Source organism: Sminthopsis crassicaudata, chromosome 4 (genome assembly GCF_048593235.1).
Source record: "Sminthopsis crassicaudata isolate SCR6 chromosome 4, ASM4859323v1, whole genome shotgun sequence".
In the NCBI taxonomy this organism is placed as follows: Eukaryota; Metazoa; Chordata; class Mammalia; order Dasyuromorphia; family Dasyuridae; genus Sminthopsis; species Sminthopsis crassicaudata.
The window spans coordinates 456,085,820-456,100,850 of record NC_133620.1 but is presented as its reverse complement, the minus strand read 5'-3'; the positions used below and the strand labels follow the sequence as shown (position 1 = coordinate 456,100,850).

The following is a 15,031-nucleotide window of genomic DNA, read 5'->3' as shown; positions in this document are numbered from 1 at the left end:
AGGGAGGGAGCCATGAATTGAGAAGGAGGGAGAGACTCCGAGGGGAGGCTGAACGGGGAGGGAGGGAGGCTCAGAGGCGATGGCAGCAGAGGAGCTGGAACTGAGGGGGGCCGAGGGGGAGCAGGACCGGGAGAGGGATCCTAGCAGGGGGCAGTTTGACCGATTTCTGAGTCAGACACTCATGCAGAGAAAGACAAGGACACATTACATGTATGAACAAATACGCCTGCCAGCGAGGGAAGCAGCTCCCGCATGCCAGCCCGGCCATACCCGTCTCTCTTCCCTTTGTCTGCCCGACTCCTCACCCGCAGCCCCCGCACCTGACAGTCCCCCACCTCCCCCTCAGACACAGGGGAAAAGCAGGAACCCTGGGTGGGCAGAGTGGGCCGCTTCCTAGGGGGCAGTTCCTGGGAGGGAACGTAGGGCGGGACGAGGAGGGAACACTTTTTAGGGTTAATTTGTAAAAAAGCATACATGCTGGATGCCCGAAAGTCCTGCCTCCCCTGGCACAGGGCTGTCTCTTTGGGAGAAGTCAAGTCACGTGTGATCCGGGGCGCAATGAAACTGCCAGCCTTGCCTATGTAGGCGAGGGCCTCGTCCTGGCGCTCAGGTATGGCAGCTGTGCCCTTCATGCCTGGCATGAATTTGTAGCAACACTGCCCCAAACGTTGGCAAAGACACAGAGCTGCATGCACACACAATCTCACACACAGACACACAGACACACAGACACACACAGACACACTCTCTGTTTGCCTCTCTCTCTCTGTGTGTGTCTCTCTGTCTCTCTCTGTCTCTGTCTCTGTCTGTCTCTCTCTCTCTCTGTCTCTCTGTCTCTGTCTGTCTCTCTCTCTGTGTCTCTCTCTCTCTGTCTCTGTCTCTCTCTGTCTCTCTGTCTCTGTCTCTCTCTGTCTCTCTCTCTGTCTCTGTCTCTGTCTCTCTCTCTGTCTCTCTCTGTCTCTCTGTCTCTCTGTCTCTCTCTCTGTCTCTCTCTCTTTCTGCCTCCAACTTTCTGCCTCTTGTCTCTCTGTCTCTCTGTCTCTCTGTCTCTCTCTGTCTCTCTCTCTTTGTCTCTGTCTCTCTCTCTGTCTCTGTCCTCTCTCTCTCTCTCTGTCTCTCTGTCTCTCTCTGTCTCTCTCTCTCTGTTTCTCTCTCTTCTCTCTCTCTCTCTCTCTCTCTCTCTCTCTCTCTCTCTCTCTCTCTCTCTCTCTCTCTCTCTCTCTCTCTCTCTCTCTCTCTCTCTCTCTCTCTCTCTCCCCCAAAGGCCCAGGAGTTATCGGACGGCACTCCTTGCACCTTCCCTCCCCGGGTCCATCTTGTTGCCCGACAGGAGGCTGGTCATGGTTCCAAGGACTGGTGCCATGTGCTCACACAGGCTCAAGGTCTCGGCTTACCCAGCAGGGGGCAAGGCACACATGCCGGTTCTGGATCCAGAACGGAGCCTGCTCCTGTCCTGGGGACCGCGCAGTCACTTCAGGGGCACTTCAGCAGCTCTCCCTGCGTGCCAGGCCCTGCGCTAAGCGGCAGACAGAAGTAGCCTCCATCCTTTCTGGAGGAAGGGATGATGGACTCAAACTTAAAACATGCAGCCGGTAAATGGAAGGTAATGGCTGAGAAAGGCGCTGGGCAGGGATACTGAGTCACTGAGCTTCGCTTCTGCCTTGCGGGGCTTCGGGGACAGTGCCCCGGGGCATAGACTCTCAGTCTAGGGGGTGACAGCTGCCTCCACATCCAGCACAAACCCCGGGGTCAGGTCACAACGTTTGGGGCCAGTGGAAGGTGGGCGGCCCCTCCCGCATCCTCCGTGACCCTGTCCAAGGTGCTGGCCCTCCTCCTCAGCGCCCCAACGGGATCATGGAGCTCTTCGCAGTCTAAGGCCCAGAGTCCCTGCTCTACCAGGACCAGGTTCTCAGCCTGAACTTCAGTTTCTAGAGCTGACTCTTCTGGCAAAGAGGACGTTCCCAGGATCATACAGGAGGCTCCTGGAGGACAGAGAGCTGCATAGAACCCCAGAAGCCATTCAGTCCAATTCCCTCATTTTACAGATGAGGAAACCAAGGCTCTGGGAGGCTAAAGTCTTGTGGCCTAAGTTCACCCGGGGAGTATCTGAGAGGTGGTATGGCAACGTTCGGGGCAGTGCTGCTGCAAATGCAGTTGCGAAGTTTCTCTGGGTCCCAGGGAACTCTTAAAAAAGGCTAGAAATTAGAGAGTGGGTGCTAAGCCAAATACGATTGTTTTGATTGTTTATTATTATTATTATTATTATTATTATTATTAATATTATTATTATTATTATTATTATTATTATTATTATTATTATTATTATTATTATTATTATTATTATTATTATTATTATTATTATTTTAAAAGGACCAATGACCTGCACTGGTTGGAGAGTGGATCCCCAACAGGGATCTCACGGGTCTGGACACAGCGTGGGACTGGCTGACCTGCAGGTCCTCTCTGGCTCTGGATCTGGAACTAGATTTTTACGAATGTGAAGTCCCTGGCTAAGCAGCCATTAAGAGCTGGGATCAGAATGTGTGTTTGCAGAGTGAGAGGAGGTCAGGAAGCTTCCTCATGAGAGGAAGGCTCCAGGGCAGGAGGCAGTGACACAAAAGTAAGCTGCTAAAGCAAAGTGCTGTTCAATCCTGGCCATTCTTCTTAGAATAAGTCATGAGCTGCAATGGAAATAGCGGCAGACTAAGCAGAGCTGGGTTCGAATCCCACCTCTGAGCAAATTATTTCATTTCTCAGTTTCTCTTTTCTCATCTTTAAAATGAAGGGATTGAATCTGATTGTTTTTCCATTCTAGGATCCTCTGACACTTCCTAAGCTTTGAAATGAGGGAGCTGGATGAGATGGTTCTCAGTTACTTCCGGCTCCGTGGATAAAGCAGGGATCTCTCCAGGCATTTCTTACCTAGGTTTGATCACTGAATGGGTGCAGTCTCAGGCAAACTGAGACCTGGTAAAGACCTTAGGTCTTTCACTGCACCAGGCCCATCTCCAGTCATCCTGATCTACATCTGGCCACTGGACCCAGACGGCTCTGTAGAAAAAAAGTGAGGCTGGTGACTTTGCACAGCCCTCCCTCACTGAGATCCAATTCACTTGCAAGTCATGGTCTCACTTCACTCGTGCTGAGAATGAAGGACAAACAACAGGTATCTCTCCATTCCAGGCTGGGCGTGGCCCTTCCCAGAGCTGAAGGTCCAGGCTGAATGGTCCCTGGGGAGACAGCCTTGGGTGTCTTCGAGCTCGTCCTACTCCCCATCCCCGAGATGCAGCAGGAGGAGGAGCAGAAGATGCTGGGAAAGCTGAGGCTGAGAGAGGAAGGAACGGAAGGGAGACAAGAGCTGTTTCATGGCAACCATCCTCTGTGCAGAGGAGCATCAGCCGGTCACAGGGTGGGCCCTGGGCTTTATAGACTGAAGTCAAGCCCTAAAGCATAGAGGTGAGAAGTGGAAGAAGGGAAGGACGGAGCAGGGGTAGGGACAGACAGCAAAAGACCCTGCGTGATTTGACTCTTATGGACTTCAAAGAAAGAAAAGATAGCTCTGGCAGATGAGAAGTTCTCCACCCCATCTTTGAGTCAATGACATTCTACATTACTTCGTCCAGCATGATCTACCCTCACTCATTCTATTACCTTTTGTCCCCCTAATATTGTAGCACATACCAGACAGCCGCTAGCCTGTCGTTCCCTCCCATATTCAAAACTGGGGCAGCTTGGAAGAAGGTTCTAGTTCTAGAGCCATAGAATCTCAGAAGCCATTCAGTCCAATTCCCTCATTTTTCAGATGAGGAAACTAAGGCACAGGAAGGTTAAAGTGTTGTGATACACTGGGAGTATCTGACAGGCAGGTCATGTGACTCCAGAGCTCTCTCTATTGTGCCCGCTTGGGACCCAAACCCCCATTCCATGGCATTCAGCTGGACTTGTCTAGCAAAGCAGATCATTCAGGAACTATCTGGTATTCCCCATCCAGGCTCCTGCCCTTCCCTTCTGATCCTGCTCAAACCCCAGATCCTTTTCCAGTCCCATCTGTGCTGCTGCCGACTCTCCTCCTGGAATCCCATAAACACTCAAGCACAAATGACTTCTGCCACCTCCATCTTCAACTGCCACCCGCCCTTCTCCACTTCCTCAGTCTCTTGTTTCCCACTGACCGCCAGCCGGCCTCATGCCCACGTCCATCTGCCCGCCTCTCTCCCCACTGCCTGCCAGGGCCAAATGCCAGCTTCCTTTCCTGCTTCTCCTCCTCCTCCAAGCACCTGTTTCAAAGCTACCCCTGCCCCCTCTGCCCTCCCACCACCCCATACCCATCAATCAGATCAGCCTTGCCTCAGCGAGACTACATTTCCTATTTTTTCCTCTCTCCCCAGAAGTCAGTCATAGAATCATGAAAAATGAGGTAAAAGGGAATTCAGGAGTTCAACCTCCTTATTTTTATGATTACAAAGCTGAGGTTTAGAGAGATTGATTGATTTGCCAAAAGTCACACAGTCAGAGTGAGAGGTGAGATTCGAACTCAGGTTCCTTGATTTTGAATCTCTCTGTCTCTCTTTGTGTCTCTGTCTCTGTCTCTGTCTCCATCCTTCTCTCTCTCTCTCTTTCTCTGTGTCTCTGTGTGTGTCTCTCTGTCTCTGACTCTTCCTGAATCCCTCTCTGTCTACTGTCTATCTCTCTGTTCATATCTCTCATTCTTTCTCTCTCTCTCTCTCTCTCTCTCTCTCTCTCTCTCTCTCTCTCTCTCTCTCTGTGTGTGTGTGTGTGTGTGTGTGTGTGTCTGCGTCTGGGTCTGTCTTTGCCTGAATCTGTGTGTATGTGTCTGTCTGTCTCTGTCTCTCTCTCTCATTCCTTCCCTCCCTTCCTTTTTCCTTCCATTTCCCCCCCCCGCCTTCAGTATCACAATCACCTCTGAGGACCCACCCCTGGCTTCATTTCTCAGCTAGGAAAGTCAAGACATGATCGGGGAAGAAATACCACTTCAATGAAACACCAAGGCATCCTGAAAGAAACAGGGAGACCCAGTCTCAAAAAAGGCTAAATTTTAGAGAAGCACCTTCTTTAGATCTTCTTTGGGTCTACACTGTAGATACAAAAGATGTCAGGTTCATTGACTCAACAGCATTTGGCAACTAGTTGGAATTAAAGAATGAGGGGGAGGGAAAAGCCAAAGAGTCCTCTGAGACTTTGAGCCTAGATAAATTGGAAGGTTAGTGTTCTGATTAACAGAAACAAGGAATTTGGAAAGAGGAGCACTATTTAAGAGAGAAGAAAAGTTTTGGACAAGTTTGAGATCATCTTAGAAATATCTTTGGGACCCTTAAATGTCCAGGGACTTGTCTAGGGTCCTAAGTACACATCAGCAGAGAGACCCAGGTCTTCCTGACTCTGGTCTTGCTGTCTAGCCAACAGACCATGCTGTGTCTCTTTGCATGTTCTAGGCAAAGCTGGAATGAACAACAAAGATCATCTAATCCAACCCACTCATTTTACAGATGAGAAAACATAGAGGTTATGAGATGTACTCAAAGTCACACAGATTGTCTGTGAATCAGCTGAGAGCTGAGTGCAGTCCCATGACTACTTTCCATGGCACCGTGGGGCTTTCCATGATCAATCAATCAATAAGTATTTACTCAGATTTTGCTTCCTGTGCAGCAGGCACTGTTCTAGGTTCTGGGGACATGAAGGCAAATGCAGTCTAGGAGCCCCTGTTTTAATGGGTGTTCAAGCAGCTGGAGATTTGTATGGAACTCAAAGAAGAAATCGAGACTGGCCATATAGGAGTCATCTGCCTGGAAATGATAACTGAAGACATGAGAATAGATAAGATTTCAACTAAAAAAGAGAATAGTCTTTGTTTCAGGAGCTGGCTTTCAGTGAGGATGTGGGGAGGGGGTAAATTTGGAAATGAAGTGGATGGAAAACTAAAAGCAAGAAAAATACTTAAATGGGGCAGGGGAGAGAAAAGGACTGGGGCTAGAATTTTGGGGGAAAATCTGCCAGTAAAAAAGAACAAGGACAGTCAAGTGGAAGGAAAGAGCAGCCACACAGAAGCCAAGAAAAAGAGAAGAAAGAGGTGGCTAGCAGTGTCAAAAGCTGCAGAAAGATCGACTGTAAACTACCAAGAAAAGGTCACTGGATGTGGCAATTAAGAGATCACTGGTGACCTTTAAAAAGAAAGCAGTTTCAGGCAAGTGGGAGTGGGAGAACCAGACTGCAAGGGGTTGGGGTTGGGGAGGGCAGAGTGGATAATTAAAGTGGCTGGTTTCTTTCCAGTTTAGCACTGAAGGGGAAGAGAGGTGGCAGACAATAGCTTCAGGGTTTGGCAGGGTCAAGGAAAGTTATTAGTGGGGAAGACTGAAACAGTTTTAGGTTGCAAGAAGAAATCAGTAGAGACAAAGCAACAGAAGATCAAAAGGAGAGGATGAATGGAATGATCGATAGCATGGCATCTCAGATTGGGGGGGAGGCGTGTTACGGAACCAAGGAAACAAGCAAAGGGCTCAGCCTTGACAAAAGACAAGGCACCTTATCTTTTGAGAAAGAGAAGTTAAATGAAACTAAAAAAGATGTAGAAAATGGAAGATTTCAAAGCTCCTGTTATCTGGTGCCAGTCTTCTCGGCAAATGGGAAGTCATCTTGTCCTATTTTCCTAACTCAACCCAATTCTCTTTTCTTCATCCTTACACTGCCATTTCCTTTACCATCACTCCACCTGCATATTATCCCTAACTCTTACTTACTTCCATCCCTTTCTTAGCCTACTGTACTCTCTGGCCCACACACCTGGTTCTCTGCCCCCAGTCTCACTTACCTCATCCAGTTCTATTCCATCCCCTCTCTAATTCTCACTTCCACTCACTCTATGTATCAATTTCATCTTTCCATCATTCTTTCCTCATCTATTGGACCCTTGCTGCCATCAAAGTCAGCTTTGAACTCATAGCATTCAGTTCAACATTGAGTTGATGAAAGAGTCATGGCACGCTAGGCAAAGGCTGTGTGGCAAGGTGCATGAGCCTCTGATTCATTCAATCTGGAGCAAGCTAACCTCTCACAGCCCAGGAAACTTTAAGAAGATAACTCCATTCAAGAAACACTTTGAGCTAGGTGGCACAGTGGATAGAGCAACAGCCCTGAAATCAGGAGGACCTGAGTTCAAATGCAGTCTCAGACACTTGACACTTCCTATCTGTGTGACCCTGGGCAAGTCACTTAACCCCAATTGCCTCAGCCAAAAAAAAAAAAAAAAAAAAGCAAGAAACACTTTGTAGGCACCTATGTGCCAGTGCTGTAAATTGCAAGGGCAGATCTGTAATGATGGAGGGCTTCTCCTCAATGGAAATGCCCCAAACCGATGAAACCATGGATCCAGTCCCCCCCCAAAAAAATGCACAAGGCAACATTCTAGGGGAAGATAGAAAAATGAAAGATGAAATGATGTCTGCCCTCGACAAGTTTCCCATCTAGTAAAGGGATGACCCAAGCAAACTTAGGGCAGACATTTAGGGCAAAGGGGTGCCCTGGGGAGGAGCTATAAGGAAAAGATATTGAAACAGAATTGTCTAACACACATTAGAAGATGATTGTGTTGTCAAGCAAGTAAACTTTGAGAAAACAAAAGAGGATAGACTCATATCTAGCAAGAGACACAAGGGATGGTCATCATGAGGGACTCCATACCTGAGCTGGAACTTGAAGAAAAAGGATTGTCAGTAGATAAAGATGTAGACAGTTAAATTATATGAATGTGTATTAGAGACCTACAGTGTGCCAGGCACTGTGCTATATGTTAGGGATACTTAGAGAAAACTGTTCCCAAGGATCTTAGCTTACAGAGGATGGGAAAGGAGAAGGGAACAACACATACACAAATAAGCAGGAAGAGGTAAAGAGGGCTTCGGATCTTAAGGCCATATATAAGAGGCCATACTCCTCAGTAGCTAGGCCCAGCCCCTGGAAGGTTTGGGTCAGGGGCTAAAGGTTAGCCTTGTGTTCATCCCTCACCCGGGGGCAAGGGTTAACCCCTGTCCATGGTACCTAAAGAAAACTAGAGGCCCGATGGGCTCAAAAATGTCCTCGGGGTCTTAAGTTGGAGAAAGAACCTAAGAGGTCTGCTTCCCAGTCCTGGAGTTTATTTTTCCTCAGACTCAGGGGCCCCAACTGGGGGAAATTAGCAGGAGTAAATGACTCTGATTCAGAGCCCAAACCCTATTTGCATGCAAATGCCCTTCTTGTTAATTTTTAAAGTGGAGGAAGGGGGAGGAGGTCAGGAGAGAAATGCAGAACCCAGACTGGAGGGAAGAAGAGCGAGAGGTTGCTTCCCAAACAGGCAGACTGAGGGCAGCTCTAAGATGCCAGACAGAGCTGTGGAAGGGCCAGCCTGGCGAAAGCAAAGCTGTATCTCGGGGCCTCGGCCCGGCTCGCGCTGGGCACCATCCCCAAGGGACGGCCACAGTGTTCATTCGAGACTCGGATCCAAAATCCCCACCCCATGGAATGGGGAAGGAAGGGCTATCCCAGGCAGCAGCTGGCACAGGGGAAGCCAGCCACCAGTCCTTGAGTCTGGGCTCCACCCCACCCGGGGCCCCACAGGGAGCGAGGCACTGGCTGAGAGGCTGGCATCCCCTCCCTCGCCTCGCCGTAACCTCCCCCAGCCGCAGCCTAGAAACCAAGGAGGCCTTCACAGGAAAGGGCCAAGTGGGGACGGGAGGGGTCGGGAGTGGGGGCAACAAATGCCCTTCGAGGAAACAAAACAAAACTCACCGAACAAAGAATGGAGCGTTTTCAGGGGCCCAACGGACTTCCCTCCTTCCAAATCCCAGACAAGCCCAGTCAACTCATCTTCCCCTGCCTTGAGTGGTCTGAGCAACATTCGCGCAAACACTGAACGTAAACGTCCAGCGGCAATCCGCGATGCCCTGGCCCTCACCCTCTCAGACACCCAACGTTCATGTCGCCCCCCAGCCCCGAAAATCCACGTGCCCCCGGCACTAGGCTTCAGACACCCTCCGGCTCCCCTCGGAACCCTGGATTTCCGGAGTCTCCCTCCTTCCCCTTCCCCGCCCGCCCGGCGGCCACACGCACCGCATTTCCAGCCCAACACCGAGCATCCTAGTCACACACCCGCATACCCACGCCACGGAGAGCCCCGCTCGGCGACTAAAAGCAGCCCAGCACAAGGAAACGAAGCATTTCGCCACGATCTTACTCCCTTCACCCGCCCCCCCCAATCACAGCAACCTGTGTCCCCACACACCGAGTGTTATGATTCAGATGCAGTACCCCCCGCACCCCCCCCCCGCACACCTCTCACCCCTCCCCACACCTCCCCCCCCCCCCCCCCCCGCACACTCCCCTCCCCACACACACACCCCGCTGGTTGTCTCGGAGACACGCACCCGGGTCCTGCAGTCAGCCTTGAATCGGGGGCCGGGGGGGCTTCCGAGCGCGTTCCGTTCTCCTCCGAGGGCTGCTCCCGGCCGCGGGTGTCCCCCTGTGCGGGCGGGCTCGGTGCGCACTGTGCGGGACAGCGCACCGACGCAGACGGCGGCCAGACAGACAGCGGATGACAACAGCAGCACGGGCGGTCCCTGGACGCTCTTCCTCGCTCTCCTCCCCGGCTCCGCTACTCTGCAGCCTCCGCCAGTCCCTGCCTGCCCCTCGGCGCCGCTAGCCAACGGCGAGCCGAGGAGGCTGCGCTGCGCCCCCGCCTCCTCCCGCCCGCCCGCCCGCCCTCCCTCCGGTCCGGTCTCGGGCTGCCCGGGGCGTGCGCTCTCAGCAGCCAGCCGGGGGAGGGGGCCGGGGGAGGCGGCCCCAACTGCGGGAGGCCTGGCTGCCCCCACTGCCCGGCCCGGGGCTCCTCGGGAAGGGCCAAAGGGAGAAAGACAAGAGGAGGGGACGGCCCGGGCCCGGGCTCCCCGGGCGCCCCGACACCCCTCTGCAACACAAGGTGAGCAAGACCAGCGCGGGTGCTGGAGGGACCCGGAGTTCAAAGTTTAGTCAGACGGGCCGGGCTCCCCGCGGCTAAGTCCGTGTGACCTTGGACAAGTCATTCCGTTCCTTTGGGCCTCAGTTTCCTGATCTGTAAAACGACCACCTAATCTCCAGAGTCTCTATGGATAGTCCTGGGATCCGCCATTGACAATCGGTAAACATCAAAGTGACATCTTTAAAGCCCAGCTCCAAGCACCTGCCCCCACCCCCACCCCCTTCGCCACCCATCTGCCCCTGCTTCCACTAGATCAAAGACAGTCTTCGGCTCAGCGCTTTCAACTCTCCGGGTTTCTTCCATGTGTCTCCTTCCTACACACCCGGTCTCCTCGCTGTCCCTCGCATCACTCTGTCTCTGCGTCCTTGTCCAGGCTTGTCTCAAGACAACTCAAAAGTGGTCTTCCTCCGGCTTCTTGGGATGCCAAAGTTCCTTTAAACCTCGCCTCTTCCACGTGATCCTTCTTGATTCCCCTACACACAGCCGCCAGTGCACTCCCAGCCTGAAATTACCTCTTAGAAAACTGGGTTTTGTCGCGGGTTCTCAAAGGCCCCTGACATCACAAGGCTTGATGTCTTGGCTTTCAATGAACTGGATTTAAGTGAGGTAGACCTTCAAAAAGTCACCAGCCTCACTCTCCTCCAGGCATCAAAGTCCAAAAGCAAGATAAATCAGCTCCAATAGAGCAGTAACGAACTGAACCAGCTACACCCAGCAGGAGAACTCTGGGAGATGACTCTGAACCACTACAGAGAATTCCCAATCCCTCTATTTTTGTATACCTGCATTTTTTATTTCCTTCAGAGGCTAATTGTACACTGTTTCAAAGTCCGATTCTTTTTGTGCAGCAAAACAACTGTTTGAACATGTATACATATGTTGTATTTAATTTATACTTTAACATATTGAACATCTATGAGACTACCTGCCATCTCGGGGAGGGGATGGGGGAAGTAGGAGAAAAGTTGGAACAAAAGGTTTTGCAATTGTCAATGCTGAAAAATTATCCATGCATAGATCTTGTAAATCAAAAGCTATAATAAAAAAATTAAAAAGTCTATTAATAATAATTTTTTAAAAGTCCAGAAGCAAGCAAAAAAAAGGCAAGATGGCCTGGGATGCGGTGGATAACCTTGGTCTCTTCCAGTCTCAGTTTATCATAGGCAACACCCATTCAGTGTCTAAGGAGCAGGTAAGGATTAAGACAAAAGATGGCCTGATTTGCCACCACCACAATATCCATCTGGGAGGGGGAGGCCCTCAAAGTTTCTGGCCAAAACAGAAAATAATTTCTGTTTACACTCATTCCAAGTTATCAAAACCCAATCAATGAGCCAGAGAGGAGGCCAGAGATGGTTAAGTGCCAGAAGCAGAATTTAAACAGGTCTTCCAGCAAGCTGGCCCTTTGTCCATTGCCACAGTACCACATTTTTGCCTAAGATGTAATGTGAATGAAAAGGCACTTACTAATTACTTCTCCCCATGCCAGGAATTATGCTAAATACTGGAAAGCCATCCAAGACAATCCCTGCTTATGTTCTCATAAGGGAAGAGAGCACGTTTAAGGAAGTGGTGGCTAGAAGGATACTTTGGTTTGGGAGTCAAAGTGAGAGTGAGTAGTCTCATTCAGGGCTATTGATCAACATGTCCTTCTTAGGGATGGTGTCATTGATGTGATCACTGGAGCAGAAGGGTCCTGAGGCTCAGCATGAAGCTGCCCAGAGGGCAGGACACTGATGAACTGGGGATGAACATCAATCAGGCACCAGGTGGAAACTGGGGTACTAGGTGGAGCTGGGCAACAAAACATGAAGGGGCTGGAGAGTTGTAGGAGCTTAAGAAATATCGCTTATATTTAGTTTCATCAATAAGTGATAGGTCAGTTATGTTGCAAAATGTGATGGCCTAGATGTAGGTGCAGAAGAAGAGATCACTTGGACTGCAGGATGATCAAAAAGAGCAGGCTAGTACAGCAGCAGGAGTTCAGTGCTAATGAGAGCTCCGACTAAGTTGGAACAAAGAGGGAAGGGATGGATGTGGAAGGTCCCAGTCTGAGGGAAGGGATGGAGTGGAAGGTCCCAGTCTGAGGGAAGGGATGGATGTGGAAGGTCCCAGTCTGAGGGAAGGGATGGATGTGGAAGGTCCCAGTCTGGGTAATTGTCCATATGAGAGAAGCAAGGGAGAGAGATTCAGTAAGAAGCCTCAGTGTAAACCACAGCTTCCTAAAAACTTTGTTGTACTTAATAATTGCTACTTCTTGATCTCTACCTTTCTCCAAAGTGCTTAAGACAGGGATTCCCCAAGATTTTGTCTGCTGTTGCCTTCACTTCTTCGCCTCTTCTTGTTCTTTGGCAATCTTATTTGCTATTATGATTTCAGCTCTTAGCATATGACTCCCAATTCTGAATTTCTAGCTCCCATTATCCATCTCCAACTGTCTGAGATCCATTTGGATGTCCCGCCAACACTTCCAACTCAGTGCAGTTATCCCTTCCACATCTCCCAGTTAGGGGTATGATATCCCCTTGAGATAAATCCAAGTACAAAATTTTAGTCCTCTCTTTGGACCAGAGAAGTCTGTTGTGTTATTAAAAGGTAAAATATGTTGATATCATAGCACATTTAGATAATGCATTTCTAAGTTTCTAAACTTTTTCTGTGCTGCCTGCTGGCTTTTGCATATCATCTGCAGCTCCTGAAAAACTCCCCCAAGATCCCTATATAATTTCTTATACTGACCCACAATATATGGAAACGGAATGGACAAAATGGGAGGAATAACTGTATATCCGAGACTACCCTGCCCCCTAACCTCCCCCCCCCCTTATAACATTTCTGTTTCAGTGCGTGCATTCGTTCAGGATCTCACATTCAAAGGTTTGCTGTCAATAATATAATGTAAGTTTCTAGAGGGTAGAGGCTATTTTAAAGGCTGTAGTATAGTGCACAGAATAAGAGGTAGATGGGACCTTAAAAGGCCTATACCTCATTAGAGAGATGAAGGAACTGGTGTCCACAGGGGTGAGGCTATTTATGTTATACTGGCTGACCTGTAGTAAAGCCTTTCTAGCTCCTACTGGTCTGATCAGTCATAGTCAGACACACCTTACCGTGATCCCAACATAGTGATGTCATTTTGGTCCTCTTTGAGGAAAGGGAAAGGGAAAGGGAAAGGGAAAGGGAAAGGGAAAGGGAAAGGGAAAGGGAAAGGGAAAGGGGAGGAGAGGAGAGGAGAGGAGAGGAGAGGAGAGGAGAGGAGAGGAAAGGAAAACAACCAATAACCAAATGGTACAAGTAGAAAGTGACAGAATTATTGAATATAATAATTTTGCAATATTTACAGTTATAAGGACAATTCCTAAAGAGTTTCTAGGCAGCTTTGCTACCATTTGGTACCATTTAATCTGATTTAATTTTGATACCATTAAATAATAATTATTTATTTAAATCATTTATTTTTTATCATCATATATGTTTATTTGAATTAATTAATTTAATTAATACCTAAGATTTATAGAGCACTTTGCAAATATTATCTCATTTGAACTTCACAACAAACCATTTTATAGAAAGTAGGGAAGGTAAAAGTTAAGTGACCTGCCCAGAATCACACACCTGATAAGAATACAAGGTCAAATTTGAACTCAGGTCTTCCCAAATGCAGCTCAGGTTCACTGTACCACCTAGCTGACTCTGTGGACAACTTGTTCCTCCTCCCTTCCCAACCACAATAGAGTATAAGATGCTTGAAGGCAGAAACTGAGCCATTTTTGCATTTCTGTTCCCAGTATCTAGCACACTTAATAAATGTTCACTTAATAAATGTTTGATGATTGATTAATTGACTTTGGGCAAGTCCCAGATTCTCCGAGGCCAGCTATCATCGTTTTTAAGTTAGGAAAGTCCCTCACTTTCCTCCTTTGTAAAAAAGACAGGCTTGGGTTCCAAGGTCTCTGAGATTCCATATAGGATGGCTCTCTATCAGGAAGAGTTGGGTGGGGATACGAAGCAAAATTAGACTTTGTAAAAACAAACAATATCAATAAAATTTTTAAAGACCCTTGCTGGTCATGTGATGGGGGAAGGCGAGAGCAGAGGAATATGAACTTGAACCCATATTTCTCATCTCCTACTCACAGCATATAGATTCAGTGCTAGAAGAGGCCTCAGAGACCATCCGGTCCAAACCTCTTCTTTTTTTCAGATGAGGAAACTGAGACCCAGCAAATTAAGTGACTTGCCATGGTTCACGCAGTATAGCATCTGACAAAGCATTTGAATCCAGGTTTGCTAATTGTGCAACTAATACTCTTTCCACTATAACACTAGTGCCATCTTGTTTCCTCATCATAGTTTCTAGTCCCCTCACCTTCCCAACTCCAATCCTCAAGGCTTTCTTTGATGAGAATCTGCTCATTATAGATTAAATATGGCTGAGCTAAGTAACTTGGAATCTTTGTGCCTGGTTAAGTACCGCATGATTATGGCAAAGGGCAGGAATAGCACCTCAGCTAGGTACTTGGATGGGCTACATGGAAAAGAAACAGGGACCCCAGAATACTGCACAAGGCCACTATTGAGAATATTGACTACAAGGGAAAAACAGCTGGGAGGTCAGAGTAGGAGCTCACCTTCATTCCTATTTTAACTATTTACTAAATTGATGATAGATTCTTTCTAGTTGTTGGACTGCAGGTCTCTAAATTCAATACCCTGGTACAAAGTCCCATTTGCTCTACCTTAGGCAGATCACTGGGCAAGTGGCCAGATTGGAAGAAAAAGTGGAACAAACCTGTTAACCTCATCTGCTACTGTTTCATCTCCCAAGTTTTCAGTGGCAACTGGCTATATGAGTCACAGAGATCGGAGGATATCAGTTCTGCCAGTACAGAGGGCAAGATAAATATTTGAATAACTTATAAAGAGCATACCATGCTTGTTTCTCTGATGGTACCAACTAGCAGCAATGCAAATCAACGTCTGGCAAAGGTGCTGGAAAAACTGTATTCCAGGTTGGCAGAGAGA

At 48.6% G+C, this 15,031-nt stretch overlaps 1 protein-coding gene across 1 annotated transcript in view; it reads right to left on the bottom strand.

The window, feature by feature from the left end:
• The window catches only part of RAP1GAP2 (RAP1 GTPase activating protein 2), a 221,458-nt gene extending 211,830 nt beyond the window's left edge, over window positions 1-9,628 (bottom strand). Inside the window, exon 1 of the mRNA XM_074263903.1 lies at window positions 9,417-9,628. The gene's annotated coding sequence lies outside the window, so the exon portion shown is untranslated. The remainder of the gene's footprint in view (window positions 1-9,416) is intronic.
• Window positions 9,629-15,031: the final 5,403 nt, after the last annotated feature.